This window comes from Henckelia pumila, chromosome 2, assembly GCF_033568475.1.
Source record: "Henckelia pumila isolate YLH828 chromosome 2, ASM3356847v2, whole genome shotgun sequence".
NCBI classification, from domain to species: Eukaryota; Viridiplantae; Streptophyta; class Magnoliopsida; order Lamiales; family Gesneriaceae; genus Henckelia; species Henckelia pumila.
Genome location: NC_133121.1, coordinates 128,375,640 through 128,392,368, shown reverse-complemented (window position 1 = coordinate 128,392,368; position 16,729 = coordinate 128,375,640).

Sequence of the window (16,729 nt, the reverse complement as noted above, 5' to 3'; positions counted from 1 at the left end):
AGCCGATAATCAAAAATTCCATAATCAGATAATAAGGATCGAAGAAATTCATTCGGTCCAAACCGAAATTCAAACATCGAGTTTAACATACAACTGTTCGGCGTACAATTCTGAAAAGATTCTCGAAATCTCTGTACGATCAGTACAATTCTCATAACCAGAAACAAGAAATTCATCAATAAGAATTCCTAATTTCAACTAATACTTCAGAAAGATTCGATCAACAGAAAATTTTTCAACAATGCAGAAGTATTCATCAAATCAAATGGCCTGTCCAAAGTTCAAAACGGCCAAACTTAAACCCGAAAACGATTCTGAGAAAGTTCTCTCTTTACGAACCTCCTGTAGATAAATTTCGGATCCCCCTTCAGTGTCGAACTCGTTCTGACAATCGGGGCCAATCTAGAAGTTCATTCCGAATAACTTCAGTCGTTCAATAACCACTGGCACATCAACCAGTTACAATCCAATACATCAACTGTAAAGCTTTGGGAGTTCGTTCATACTATTCTGTAACAATAGCCATTCAACAGAATAAATCAAGAATTCTTAGAATCGAGAATTCTTAACGGAGGATTCCATCACTCGTTCAACGATACTCCGATGACATCTCATTTCATACTCAACAAAGTAGCCTTGCTACGAAAATCATCGAATTGTGACCCCAATTCCATTCTGAATCAGAATAGACTGTACAACAGAAAATCGGATCGTTCTCTCTCTGACTGTTGACAGTTCATAACATCAGAAGCCATACTTCGAACCTCATGCTTCCTCGTCCTCTATTCGATCTGATTCCTCAATTCATCAAACATCTTCTGATAATCTGGAAGAACACTGAATGAACTTCAAAGTGCCAATCTCCTTATATTCTGTCTCAAACCGGAACATCTGGCACAACAAAAGTTATTCGCTAAGAAGGCATCAATATAAACCTGAAACTAAGTTATACCCAAATATGATCTATCTTCATCGAATTCTAAAAGGTCAAATCTGATTCCAAAGCGTTCTCAATCTTCTCAATCAACTCTGATTCGAAATCGAATGAAGGAGTCAAGATAAATGTTCCATCTGTTCCCGACTCTATCAGAAGTGCAACAATCATCTGTCAAATAGGACAACTGAAGTAGATAAAATAAGAACAAATCATTCAACTTAAATTCTTTGCTGTTACAATCAATTCTTCGGATAACAATAGAATTCGCAGTCAGATTAATCGTCCTCTAAAACTCTCTCTCCCAACTCATAATCAGTTCGGACTGCGACGATCAACTTCTATCTTCCAAGGTTAGAACAGATTACGGAAATCTTCTAAGCAAGAAAATAATGCTAGACCTTTCGAGCAATAAGATCTCTGTGAGACTCAAATCGGAAACTAACATTGCATCTCGAGCGTCTTCAACTTCGTCGATGCTCAAGTTAACAAGGAGTTCTTCTGAACAGGAATAAGTCTCAACTCTCAATAAGAAGGAGTGCAAAGTACCGAAAGGTCATCAATACCGAAGAAATCAATAATACTGAGGTGCTATTCAATCTCTCCTTCAATTCAATAAGAACTGGTCTCAAAGATACACACTAAACAGAAGAACATAATTTGCTAAGTAATCGTCTTCTCAACAATAAGAATTCCTCAAAGGATTCGCGATAGAACACGCTAAATCCTAGAATCTTCAAATTTCAGATAAGGACGTCAATCCAGATCAATTCATAAAACCTCCAGTCTTGAGGTGTTCTATAAAATTCCATCTTCCTAGAGAAAAGATCGAGGAAAAGACAACTCGGTCTCAACAAGATTCAGACGTCAAAAGAATAGCATAATTGATCGGCATGCAAATCTGCTAACAATTCTTAAAGAATCTGAAAGATCAATACGGCTCTTCGAAGGATAAGAGATTCATCGATAAGAATACTCAAGAACTCATCTACAAATCTCTGAAAGATTCGGTTCAAAGGACTCATAACATTGCATATGCAATTCCAATTCAATTTGTACGCTAAAATTCAAATCGATCGTACTTCATTCTGAATTCGATCTCTGAAACCTCTTCCCTTCAGATTATCAGTCGATGATGTCTGATCTAAATTTAATGTTGAACTCTTCCTCTCGACGCAGAGGCAAATCTGGAATCTCAACAAGAACAACATCAGCAAATTCAACAACTCTTTTAAATCAACCAACACGGCTGATTGAAGACATCATCGGAGGTAAATCCACTCGTCTGTCATCTCAGATCCGAATCTGGCAACAATCTGAAATCAACCTCGGTTGCTCTGTACTCGGTTAATGCACTACATCGATAATATAATCAAAATCTGATAACCAAAGTATAGTACTGTTCAGTACAATCAACTCCCATCGAAACAAAGTTCAAAAATTCGAACTAAACTCACCGCAACTAATTCAGATACTCAAAAGTAGAGGAAGCATTAATCTAACTTCTCAATAAGAAGAAAAAGTTTCATCAATATCTAACAGTATAAGATTCGAAAGACCAAAATCAAACAGTTACCTGCTTCATCATCGTCAGGAGCAGTTAGAGTCTATGAATCCTCGATAAAAGCAAGTACCACAGCCTGTCGCAGAAATTCAGATTTAAAAAAACTCTACGAAACGACCAAACCTTGTTTCTCTAAGGCTTTCTTCTTCGATAACCACCAATATTTCGAAATGCCTTGCAGTTGGTACCCAACTAACCGAATCCGTCATTCGTCGGTGTAGTCTAAAAGAATCAAACAACTGATCGATCTTTTCTAATCAGCTTTCACACCCAAACTCATTCTCAGAACTCCTCAGAGTTGGAGGGCTAAATGACTGAAATCTCATCAGTAATTATTCCATCAGTGTCGGAGTGACATCCTACAGTTCATTCACAGAACAATTCTGTACAATCGGGTTCGCTACTATTTGAATCCTGTTCAAGACTAGCCGAATAGAAAATCTGATTCAAGAGGATTAGGACACAACATCTGAATTAAATCTATCTGGTGTCCAACAATCTCAGCTCGACATACTCATTCGATCTCTAGAGTATTCAATGCAACCAGTAACCCGAAATAGTTCGTATCTCAATTAATTCATGCTTTAAAAAAAATTAGATCACATGTCCAAGTAATTCAAATAATTCTCAATCATAAAGAATGCTCGCATATTCTTCAACCATAGAATTAATCAATCACATGCGAGAAATTAAGTTCAAGCGGACTCAATCTACCCCGCTCACTTCTAGAAATAAAATCCAGAAACTTATTGCTCTGATACCACTTAATGTGACACCTCGATTCTAATCATCTAATCAAGAGTTAATCCTATCGATAATCATTCAAAGGCCAAGAGATAAGACACCAAAAAAAATATTTCTAGTGAACAGTGCCGCGCTCGATCCTAGAAAATTCCAGGATCAAGCGCACCATATTTCTGAACTCTCTGCCGAGAAAATAATTAGTGCCGCGCTCGATCCTATAAAATCGTAGGATCGAGCGCACCCTGGGATCAGAATTTTTCCAGAAAACTGAACATGTTTCAAATCTCAAATCAACAATTCAACTCAATCTAATATCAATCTAACATGCTCAATTCCGAATCCAACAACATGTAATCAACATAAAAACTTCAATATTCATCATTCATAATCAATTCTAATATTCAACAACGCTCGAGTTCTAAACATGCTTTCAAAACATAAACTAGATTGACATGCATTTCCAATTCTAACTCGAAGTCCCACTTCTATACTTCATTCTCGTTCTATCCCTGTCGTCTCTGACTCGATCATTCCCCACCTGTTGCCAAGTACACATACAAACAAAGACAACAACCGGATAATCCGGTGAGAATAATATTCCCAGTAAAAGAGACTGACATGCAATCAAATAAACATATCAAGTCATGATATGAATTCATTCCTCATATAATCAATTAATCCATTCAAGTACTGAATTAAAATGATATGCATGTCTTTAAAACTTCTGGATTATCAGACTCAGATAATCAAATGGAATTCTTCTTTCTTTCTTTCTTTCTTTCTTTCTTTGGTTTGGGATCCCGAGGTTAAAATATCCAACAATCACACCGAACTCCCCTTTCGATGTGGACGAGGTATATTTTAATCCTCTAAACTCCAAAGCATTATAGAGAGTTAATCGACGCTTGTAGTAATTCGCCTACCAAGGCCACTCAACTATAATCTCCAGATCGTCTAATTCAAAATGAATAATCATTCGGCTCAATATGAATGTATATGTCATCTCATACATTCAATCATATTTTCAATCATCAATTCAAATAAACATTCAATCATGATTTCAAATAAGCATTCAATCATGATGTCAAATAAGCATTCAATCATGCAAGTATGTGAATTTCTTTGGAACACTCGAATAAATTCGGATTCGAGTTAATCGTTCCATTCAAGTCTAAGTCATCTTTTACCTTATTCATTTCGAAGGTACTTCAATCTGAAAAATCAATAATAAGGATAATAATCAATATCCAATCAAATACATTCAAAACTCAATCAAACTTCTTCGATCGATAAATAAGAAAATCGATACTGTACCGACTTCAATCTTCCAAACTGTCCAAAGCTGCTATCTCGCAACTCTGCTGACTTCAATTCAATCTATCAAAAGGAGTCATAAGGATCAATATTGACATCAAAAGCTCACTCAAACTCGATACGATCAAAACATAGAAACGATATCCAAAACTCAAACTGACGGCATAACGGCTATAAACTGATCAAACCGGAAACGCAGACAGAAATTCAACAATCCAATAAACTCATTTCAATCAATACATATCATTTCCAATCCAATCCCAACACATCTCAAATTCAAAGATTTCAAAAATCACTAAGAAAATCATAACAATTCCGATCGTCGTTAGATCTTCGAACCGTCTTAGATATACTATCACAGCTATCTCATAGTCATCCTCTCCGAATATAAATCGATTCTAAAGACATCAAAAAATTCAAACCTCGCAGAATCGAAAGAAACTTACTTCTAAACGGAGCACTCGACACTGTGATCCAGATATCTACTCGAGATTGAATTCCAACGGACGGATCGAGCTAAAATCGAAACCTTTGTGGAGGTCTTGTTTCCCTCCTTGTCCTGTCTCTAACCAGTTCATAAGTTCTTAAGTCTTCCTTACTTGAGACATCTTCAGTCTGTTGTGTTGTTTCAGAAGAAACCTCACTTTTCTTCAAGGAATTATCCTTCAATAGCTCCACCTCAGCCTGAGATTCATCCATTTCACCATCTTTCTGGATTCTGGATTCTTTGTTCACTAGATATCCTAATCTTGTTTCATCAAAGGTTATATCCCTGGTATTGAAACATTTTGCACCAGTAGACTCCATGTTCCATACTTTATAACCTTTGACTCCTTCCAGGTAACCTATGAATACACACCTCAACGCCCTTGGTTCTAATTTATCTTGCTTGACATGTGCATATGCCAAGCAGCCAAATATCTTGAGCTTTGAGTAATCAAAGGGAGTCCCACTCCATAATTCCATAGGAGTCTTGAAGCCTATTGCACTAGACGGGCTTCTGTTGATCAAGTAACATGTAGAAAGAGCTTCACCCCAGAAAGACTTTGGCAGGCTAGCATATAATAACATACATCTAACCCTTTCAAGCAATGTCCGATTCATTCTTTCTTCCAACCCATTTTGCTATGGAGTTCTTGGGTTTTTCCTGTGCCTTGTGATTCCTTTAGACTTACAGTATTGTGCAAATTCCTCAGAGCAGTATTCCAAGCCATTTTCAGTCCTCAAGTTCTTCACCTTCATGTCTATCTTGGTTTCTGTCACTTGAACCCAATCTTTAAACTTGCTCAGAGCTTCATCCTTTGTCTTAAGTACATAAATCCAAAGTCTCCTTGTAAAGTCATCAATTATGGACATAAAGTATCTTCCTCCTCCATTTGTTTTTGTTCTAGATAGACCCCACAAATCTGAGTGCACATACTGTAGAGGTTTAGTGGATGAGTGTATTGCTTGTTGGAACTTTGCCTTTTTTGCTTTGCCTAGCACACAATGTTCGCATAACTCTAGATCAGTAACCTTGTCTCCACACAACAAATTTTTCTTGGCTAGCTCCTGTAGTCCATTTTAACTCAAGTGTCCAAGCCTTAAATGCCACAATCGTGTGTTGTTCACCCTTTCTTGTACAACTGCCGCACCTCCAATTACCGTGCTTCCCGGTAGGATATACAAAGAGTTTTTTTTTTCTGCTTTCATAATCACAAGCGAGCCCTTCAGTACTTTAAGTGTTCCATTTTCTGATTTGAAAACATACCCAAGTGAATCCAAAGTGCCAAGGGATATTAGATTCCTCTTTAACTCAGGTACTAGTCTAACATCATGAAAGATTTTTTTTGTTCCATCACGTAATATCAGCCTTATACTTCCAATGCCTTTGATCCTTCAAGCCTTGTTATTTCCCAGTAACAACACCCCTTCTTTGGATTCTTCAATGCTCTCAAACCATGACTTATTTGGACACATATTGAATGAACATCATGAGTCTAAGATCCACTCATTATTAGGGTCTTTCCCAGTTATATTAAGGGCCTCAGCTGATTCATACCCTTCTTCTGCCACAGCAACTTCTCCTCCACTTTTGGCTTTAAATTTTCTGTCAGGACAATCCCGTTTAAAGTGTCCTTCCTTATGGAAATGAAAACATTTATATCTCGTCTGAATCTTTGATCTTGGCCTAAATTCCTTAGTTTTCCATGTTCTCTTCTCTGGTCTTCCTCGTGTTACAAGACTCTCTGTGAGACCTCGGTTCTAAACATCTAATTAAGGAGTAAACAATAATTAAGCATACAAGATCCAAGAACTAAAAGCAAAGCCAAAACAAAAGAAAAAAAAATTTTATAAAAGGGGCCGCGCTCGGGCGGCCATAAACTGCCGCTCGAGCGCGCCCTACTCCTTGGCGCTACTGGAATACACGGAAAGGGGTGCGCTCGGGCTGCTAAAAAATGCAGCTCGAGCGCCCTCCTACAGCAGAAATAGAACATCAGAATTTATGCTAAAACTCAAGTCCAAAACCATCAACTAATAATCATGCATTACAATCATGAATTCTCAAACTAATACATGAAGTTCTAGAGTTGATCAAATGTCCAAAAGGCTAGAACATGCAACGATCATATCTCAACAAGGTTATTACAATACGAATACAAACATAAGAAGTTCGAATTCTAACATGCTACTATCTAAACTAGATGAACATGCTGACACGACTTCTAAACCGAGTCTCACTACTAGCTCTCCCTCTTGAAGCTAACCATGCCTCTTCTGACTTGGTCCTGCCCCACCTGTTGCCAAGTACACATACAAAACAAAGCAACAGCCTAAAACCGGTGAGAATGATAATCCCAGTAAAAGCAACATATCAAATAATGGATATACAACATGCTATCAAAACAACATATTCAAGTCGAAGCTAAAGATATGCATGTCTTTAAAACCAGGATATCGATTCTGATAAACAAGGGAGTGCTGCTCTACTTTTGGGATCCCGAGGATGAGATCACGTAACGACTCACCGACTCTCCCAATCGAGGTGGTGCCACGTATCCCACTCCTCTAGACTTTGAGCAACCATAATGAGTATGCTAGCACTAGGCGAAATACTACAACCTAGGCCACTCAATCATAGTTCCCAAACGTCTAAACAAAAAGGGCGGTTCTGCCCGCTGAAAACAAGATTGGCTCAAGATGAATGCATAACAGAAACATAAAACATAAGCCATTTAACAAAAGCCAAAACAATCAAACAAAACACAAGTTCCTCATGCTAGAACAAGTGTAGATGCAAGTACGTGATTTCAAAAGGGAAAACTCGAGAACCACAGTCCCGAGTATGCTATCCCGCTACGATGACTGCTTTTACCTTTCAATGCAGTAGCTCCCAAGTCTGGATACGCTACAAAGAGATTGTATCAAAGTCTAACCAATCTATACAACAACAAGGTAATGGTTCAAGGTAAACTCTTTATACCGTTCTTCGTTCAAATCTCTGAAACGATCAAACAGCTGCTAACTCAGGCTTGAAAACTCCAAACGAATCTGTTCAGATACAAGAGATGATTGATCAATAACCACGACCAACTTACAAGCCAAGTTCATAACTCAAAAACGGTTCGAAATCTCCAAAACTCAAACTGACGGCATAACGGCTATAACTGAACAAACCGGCAACACAGACAGCAGTTCAATACCGATAACAACTCAATTCAATGCTAATACAACAACAACAAGAAAAACCCAACAAATCTCAAAACCATGATTTTCGAAAATGGCTTCCAAAAATCATAACAATTCCGAACGTCGCTCTATTTCAAAACCGACAGATAATAAATGATCAGAACTCTGAAGAGAACAACATACTCGAATCTAGAACGATTCTAACAACATCCAAAAACTAGAATGTATCTGATCGTATAAAAACTTACGATAGAACGAAGCTCTCGCAGCAGTGATCGCTAATCTGCCTTCAGAAATAATTTCCAACGTACGGATCGAGCTCGGACTGAAATCTGAAAGCTCAAAACTCCAAAGAGGCATTTCAATGGAGGCTTACGGTCTTGGGGAGGAAGATGGAGGCTTCTCCAATTAAAATCTATGTGTAGATAATATATAAAAATCAATATTTGCGTTTTAGTCCCTGAAATTTCCAAAATTTGCAAAAAGGACCCTGATCAAAATCAAGTCGGCTCGTGAACTCTGCAATCTCCGATTAACTCAAATAAACTCATTAAAGATAAAAACGGGGTGTTACAATTCTCCCCTACTAAGAAGAGATTTCGTCCTCGAAATCAACGAGAACCACAACTCATAAGATAGAATAAAGAACTAAAGACAGTAAGAAGAACTCACGTCAACTGAATAACTCTGGGAAACGTTGTCTCATGTCAGACTCTGTCTCCCAAGTCGCTTCCTCGACTCCGTGACGGCTCCACTGCACTTTCACTAATGAAATCAACTTGGTTCTGAGTTGCTTCTCTTTCCGATCAAGGATCTGAATCGGTCGTTCAAAGTAGCTCAGAGTCTCGTCTAACTCGGCTTCGTCAAGCTGAAGAATATGAGAAGGATCTGGATGATACTTTCGCAGCATAGAGACGTGAAAAACATCGTGAATACCAGATAAAGATGGAGGAAGTGCAAGTCTGTAGGCAAGATCGCCTACCTTTTCGAGAATCTCGTACGGACCGATGAATCTCGGAGATAACTTTCCTCTCTTACCGAATCTGACGGTGCCTCTGAACGGAGAAATCTTAAGGAAAACGCGGTCTCCCTGCTCGAAACTCAGAGGTCTACGTCTGACGTTCGCATACTTCGCCTGTCTATCTTGAGCTGACTTCATTCTGGTCTGAATGATCTTAACCTGCTCTGCCATATCTCTAAGCATATCCGGTCCCAAATCTGGTGACTCGGACAAGTCATCCCAAAACAACGGAGATCGGCATTTCTTACCGTACAATGCCTCAAAAGGCGCCATACCGATACTCGCTTGAAAGCTGTTGTTGTAAGAAAACTCGACAAGAGGCAAAGAATCCTGCCAACTAGTGCCAAAGTCTAGCACTACCGCTCGCAGCATATCCTTTAACGTCTGGATAGTCCGCTCTGACTGTCCATCGGTCTGAGGATGATAAGCTGTACTCAGATGCAATCGAGTACCAAGTGCCCCCTGAAGACTGTGCCAAAAGTGAGAAGTGAATCTAGGATCTCTGTCTGAAACGATCGACTTTGGCACACCATGCAATCTCATGACATTGCTAACATACAACTCAGCCATCTGATCATGACGATACGTCATCCTGTACGGAATAAAACACGCAGACTTCGTCAATTGGTCGATCACTACTCAAATGGCATCGCATCCTCGAACGGATCATGGTAGCTTCGTGACGAAATCCATAGAAATGTGATCCCATTTCCATTCAGGAACAGATAGACTGTGCAACAGACCTCCTGGTCGCTTCCGTTCTGCTTTCACTTGCTGACAGTTCAAACACCGAGATACAAATCTCGCAACATCGCCCTTCATTCTCTTCCACCAGAACTGACTCTTCAGATCGTTGTACATCTTACGACCTCCAGGATGAACACTGAACCGACTGCAATGAGCCTCTCGGAGAATACGTTGTCTCAACTCCGAAATATCAGGCACAACAATACGGTTATTCACAAACAAGACGTCATCTCTAACCTGGAATTCTGACTGATGCCCAGATCTGACTTTCTCTACTGAAACCTGAATGCTCGGCTCAGACTTCTGTGCTTCTCTGATTGCAACAAACAACTCCGGCTCGGCTTGAATAGCAAACACTCTGATAGTCTCCCTATCTGTTTCAAACTCTAAACCAGAAGTGCAACAATCATCGATCAACTGAGAAACACCGATAGTAGAAAGAGATAAAGCACACAGCTTTCGGCTCAAGGCATCTGCAACTGCATTCGACTTCCCCGGATAATACTTGATCTCACAGTCGAAATCCTTCAACAGATCTAACCATCTTCTCTGTCTCATATTCAGCTCTGCCTGGGAAAACAAATATTTAAGGCTCTTATGGTCAGAAAATATCTCGAAAGACTCACCATAAAGATAGTGACGCCAGATCTTCAAAGCAAATACAATCGCAGCTAGTTCCAGATCATGAACCAGATAACGAGTCTCATGCGATTTCAGTTGCCTCGATGCATACGCTATCACATGCTTATGCTGCATAAGAACACAACCCAAGCCTCGGTTAGAAGCATCACAATAGACTATGAAACCCCCAGTACCCTTCGGAATAGAAAGAATCGGAGCACTGGTCAGTCTCCTCTTCAGATCAACAAAGCTAGCCTCGCAATCTGTAGTCCAGACAAAAGGCGCATTCTTCTGAGTCAGCTGGGTAATAGGCTTGGCAATAGACGAGAAACCCTAGATGAAACGACGGTAATAACCAGCTAAACCCATGAAGCTTCGGATCTCCGGCACTGAAGTAGGTCTAGGCCAATTCATAACCGCTTCGATCTTGCTGGGATCGACAGAAATCCCATCTTCAGAAATAATATGACCGAGAAAGACAACTCGATCTAACCAAAATTCACACTTAGACAGCTTGGCAAACAACTGCTCAACTCGCAAAATCTACAGTACGGTCCTCAAGTGCTCTGCATGGTCAGTACGGTTCTTCGAGTAGATAAGAATATCATCGATGAAAATAATGACGAACTCATCTAAATAACGCTAAAAGATACGGTTCATCAAACCCATAAAAACCGCTGGAGCGTTAGTCAATCCGAACGGCATGACTATAAACTCGAAATGACCATACCTCGTTCTGAATGCGGTCTTAGGAACATCTTCCTCTCGCACTCTCAGCTGATGGTAGCCTGACCTCAGATCAATCTTAGAATAGACAGAAGAACCCTGCAGCTGATCAAACAAGTCATCTATTCGGGGTAAAGGATACCTGTTCTTAACTGTAGCCTGATTCAATTGGCGGTAGTCGATACAGAGCCGCATAGAACCATCCTTCTTTCGAACGAATAGAACAGGAGCACCCCAAGGCGATACACTAGGTCTGATGTATCCCTTGGCAATAAAATCCTCAAGCTGCTCCTTCAACTCTCTCAATTCAACAAGTGCCATACGATAAGGAGCTTTTGAAATAGGTTGAGTACCTGGCACTAAGTCAATGCTGAATTCGATTTCTCGAGTAGGTGGTAAACCTGGAACATCTTCCGAAAACACATCAGCAAATTCTCTAACCACCGGTAAATCTACCAGAGCTGGGCTAGATTTTCGTACATCAACCGCATAAACCAAAAATCCTTCTGTACCTCTCTGTAGCAAACGAGTCATAGATAACACTGAAATCAAAAGAATTCTAGATCGAGAACCCTTACCAAAGAATTTCCACTCGTCTGCCATTTCAGGTCTGAACCTGACAACTTTCTGAAAACAATCGACTGTTGCCCTGTACTTGGTTAAAGCATCTATACCAACAATACAATCAAAATCGGACAGTCCAAGCACAATACAGTCAAATTCTAGAAAATTTCCCTCAAAACAGAGCTCACTGTTCCTGACTAATCTGACAGAAACAATTCCTCCACCCAAAGGTGAAGTAACAGCTACTACTGTAGGCAACAATTCAGTTGGCAAAGCATGCAATAATACAAATTTCTCAGAGATAAAGGAATGGGAATCACCTGTATCTATCAAAACATGAGCAGAATGACCAAAAATCGGACAGTTTCCTGCTATAACATCATCAGGTGCTGCCTGAGCCTGATCCTCTGTCAATGCAAAGACTCGTGCCTGCTGTCTCGGAGGCTGATTTGCACTGGTACTACCTCCCTGTCTGTTCTACTGCTGAGGCTGGAAAGAGTGCACTGCAGAAGACTGCCTCTCAGGCTGAGCTGCAGATCTAGACGAACTCCCACTCTGAGCTCCATCTCTGTTACGCTGTTGGGCACACTTTAGAGAAGTGTCCCGGTTGCTGACAGGTGTTACAATTGCCGAAGACTCCCACACACTGATCCGGTGAGTGTCTTCCTCCACACTTGCTGCAGTACAAGGATGATGACCCAGAACTCGGTCCTGAACCGAATTGCTTCGAACCACTGGAACTGGACGAACTGTTTCCTTGCCTCTTAAACTGCTTACCTCTTGCCTTGTACTGATCCTTTCTGTTTCCCCCACTGCTACCACCTTCATACCTCTGCTGCTGGTTCTGATGTTGAGGTGGCTGATTCTGGTACTGAGATGGTTGGTTCTGATACTGCCTCTGCTGCTGAGGTGCCCCCTGATTACCTCTTTGCCTCCATAAGCCTGCTTCTGCTCCCTTTGCATGATTCATGGCATCCGCAAAGTTGCTAGGCCTGTTGGTGTTAACCAACGTGAAGACATCGGGGTTCAACCCGTTTATAAACTGATCTGCCTTTGCTTCTTCATCTCCGGCAATTAGCGGTGCAAAACGCAACAGACTATCGAACTTAGCCACGTACTCCTCAATGTTCAGATTCCCTTGCCTCAGATTGGCAAACTCTACTCCCTTATCTTTGCGATACGAGATAGGAAAAAACCGCTTATAAAACTCAGATTTAAAAAGATTCCAAGTAACCTCTGTAACTCTACTCTCAAATGCTTTCTTTGTCATGATCCACCAGCTCTTAGCACCACAACGCAGCTGATGAATTACTAACCTGATTCGGCGGTCATCTGTGTAGTCAATGGAATCAAAAAACTGATCCATATCATCCAACCAACTCTCACAGTCAACTGGATTTTCTGAACCCATCAACAACGGCGGATTGAACGACTGAAACCTCTTCAGCAAGGTTTCCATAGGAGTCGCTGAAGCATCCAACTGATCAACTTCAGTGCTAGCTTGCTCAGTCGCAGGGATAACTGGCGGTGTGTTTTTGTTTATCACTTGACGAGGACCCATCTGATAATCAAAGGTTAGGACACGAGATATCTCAATCGCTACAATCAGTGCCCTTACAACCGCTTGGAAAACCGGATACCAGTCGATAACAGAAACAGTTATATCTCAAGTAGATCATGCTTTATAAATTAAATCACATAACCATGTAATTCAATAATTCTCAATAATAAAGCATGCTCGCATGGAATTAAGTACACAGTTAAAATAATTCAAACACATGCGAGGAGCCAATACACGCAGACTCGATCTACCCGCTCACTCTAGTTCAACCAAGAATCTTAACTCTCTGATACCATTTAATGTGAGACCTCGGTTCTAAACATCTAATTAAGGAGTAAACAATAATTAAGCATACAAGATCCAAGAACTAAAAGCAAAGCCAAAACAAAAGAAAAGAAAAAAAAAATTTATAAAAGGGGACGCGCTCGGGCGGCCATAAACTGCCGCTCGAGCGCGCCCTACTCCTTGGCGCTACTGGAATACACGGAAAGGGGTGCGCTCGGGCTACTAAAAAATGCAGCTCGAGCGCCCTCCTACAGCAGAAACAGAACAGCATAATTTATGCTAAAACTCAAGTCCAAAACCATCAACTAATAATCATGCATTACAATCATGAATTCTCCAACTAATACATGAAGTTCTAGAGTTGATCAAATGTCCAAAAGGCTAGAACATGCAACGATCATATCTCGACAAGGCAATTACAATACGAATACAAACATAAGAAGTTCGAATTTTAACATGCTACTATCTAAACTAGATGAACATGCTGACATGACTTCTAAACCGAGTCTCACTACTAGCTCTCCCTCTTGAAGCTAACCATGCCTCTTCTGACTTGGTCCTGCCCCACCTGTTGCCAAGTACACATACAAAACAAAGCAACAGCCTAAAACCGGTGAGAATGATAATCCCAGTAAAAGCAACATATCAAATAATGGATATACAACATGCTATCAAAACAACATATTCAAGTCGAAGCTAAAGATATGCATGTCTTTAAAACCAGGATATCGATTCTGATAAACAAGGGAGTGCTGCTCTGCTTTTGGGATCCCGAGGATGAGATCATGTAACAACTCACCGACTCTCCCAATCGAGGTGGTGCCACGTATCCCACTCCTCTAGACTTTGAGCAATCATAATGAGTATGCTAGCACTAGGCGAAATACTACAACCTAGGCCACTCAATCATAGTTCCCAAACGTCTAAACAAAAAGGCGGTTCTGCCCGCTGAAAACAAGATTGGCTCAAGATGAATGCATAACAGAAACATAAAACATAAGCCATTTAACAAAAGCCAAAAAAATCAAACAAAACACAAGTTCCTCATGCTAGAACAAGTGTAGATGCAAGTACGTGATTTCAAAAGGGAAAACTCGAGAACCACAGTCCCGAGTATGCTATCCCGCTACGATGACTGCTTTTACCTTTTAATGCAGTAGCTCCCAAGTCTGGATACGCTACAAAGAGATTGTATCAAAGTCTAACCAATCTATACAACAACAAGGTAATGGTTCAAGGTAAACTCTTTATACCGTTCTTCGTTCAAATCTCTGAAACGATCAAACAGCTGTTAACTCAGGCTTGAAAACTCCAAACGAATCTGTTCAGATACAAGAGATGATTGATTAATAACCACGATCAACTTACAAGCCAAGTTCATAACTCAAAAATGGTTCGAAATCTCCAAAACTCAAACCGACGGCATAACGGTTATAACTGAACAAACCGGCAACGCAGACAGCAGTTCAATACCGATAACAACTCAATTCAATGCTAATACAAAAACAACAAGACAAACCCAACAAATCTCAAAACCATGATTTTCGAAAATGGCTTCCAAAAATCATAACAATTCCGAACGTCGCTCTATTTCAAAATCGACAGATAATAAATGATCAGAACTTTGAAGAGAACAACATACTCGAATCTAGAACGATTCTAACAACATCCAAAAACTAGAATGTATCTGATCGTAGAAAAACTTATGATAGAACAAAGCTCTCGCAGCAGCGATCGCTAATCTGCCTTCAGAAATAATTTCCAACGGACGGATCGAGCTCGGACTGAAATCTGAAAGCTCAAAACTCCAAAGAGGCGTTTCAATGGAGGCTTACGGTCTTGGGGAGGAAGATGGAGGCTTCTCCAATTAAAATCTATGTGTAGATAATATATAAAAATCAATATTTGCGTTTTAGTCCCTGAAATTTCCAAAATTTGCAAAAAGGACCCTGATCAAAATCAAGTCGGCTCGTGAACTCTGCAATCTCCGATTAACTCAAATAAACTCATTAAAGATAAAAACGGGGCGTCACACTCTCTCCTTTAGACTCGATGGCACTCTTTAATTTCTTCTGTAATTCCTTAGATTGAATGGCCGATTGTACCTCTTCCAATGTTATTGATTGTTCCCTTCCATACAACATTGCGTCTCTGAAATTTTCAAATGACTTAGGGAGAGCATTCAATAATATCAGAGCTCGGTTTTCATCATCAAGTTTTATGTCGAGATTTTCCAGATCATCAAGAATCTTGATGAATTCATCTATTTGATCATCCAACTCCTTTTCTTGATGTATCTTGAAGGAATAGAGTCTATGTTTCATATATAACCTGTTAGCCGGGGATTTAGTCATATAGAGGGACTCCAACTTGTTCCAAACAGCAGCTGGTGATGTCTCCTTGGCCACTTCACAAAGTGGTTTATCTCCAAGACACAATACAATGGTGTTGTGTGCCTAATTCATCAGAATCTCTCTATCTTTGACAAATTTTTCATCCCCCGACCTTTCACTACAAGAAAAATGGCAAACGACAACGATTTGTACTCATCCTATCAAAATTAGTAGTATCAAACCATAAATAACATGTCATCTAGAAATTATGTTCAAAAGCTCACTCTTTGCGTCAAAAAAACCAAATCCTCATGAATATCTCCTTTGAGTTATGTACCTACAAGAGAACACATAAAAAAGATCGAATAATTTTATCGATAAAAAATTAGATGTTTACAATAATTAATCATACAAGAACAATTAAACTAAAGAAGATAATTGAATGACAAATCAATTACTTGCATTGCAAAAAATAGAAAAGACGCTGCTACTACACTTCAATGTAGCACAGCACCGCCACATATAGACTAAAAACGATATGGCATAAAAAGTTGCCATAGATTACAATTGTGAACAAGGTGCAATACATAGAGAATGCAGGATGTATAATAGCCTGAATGCCTCATATAAACACGACCAATTGGAT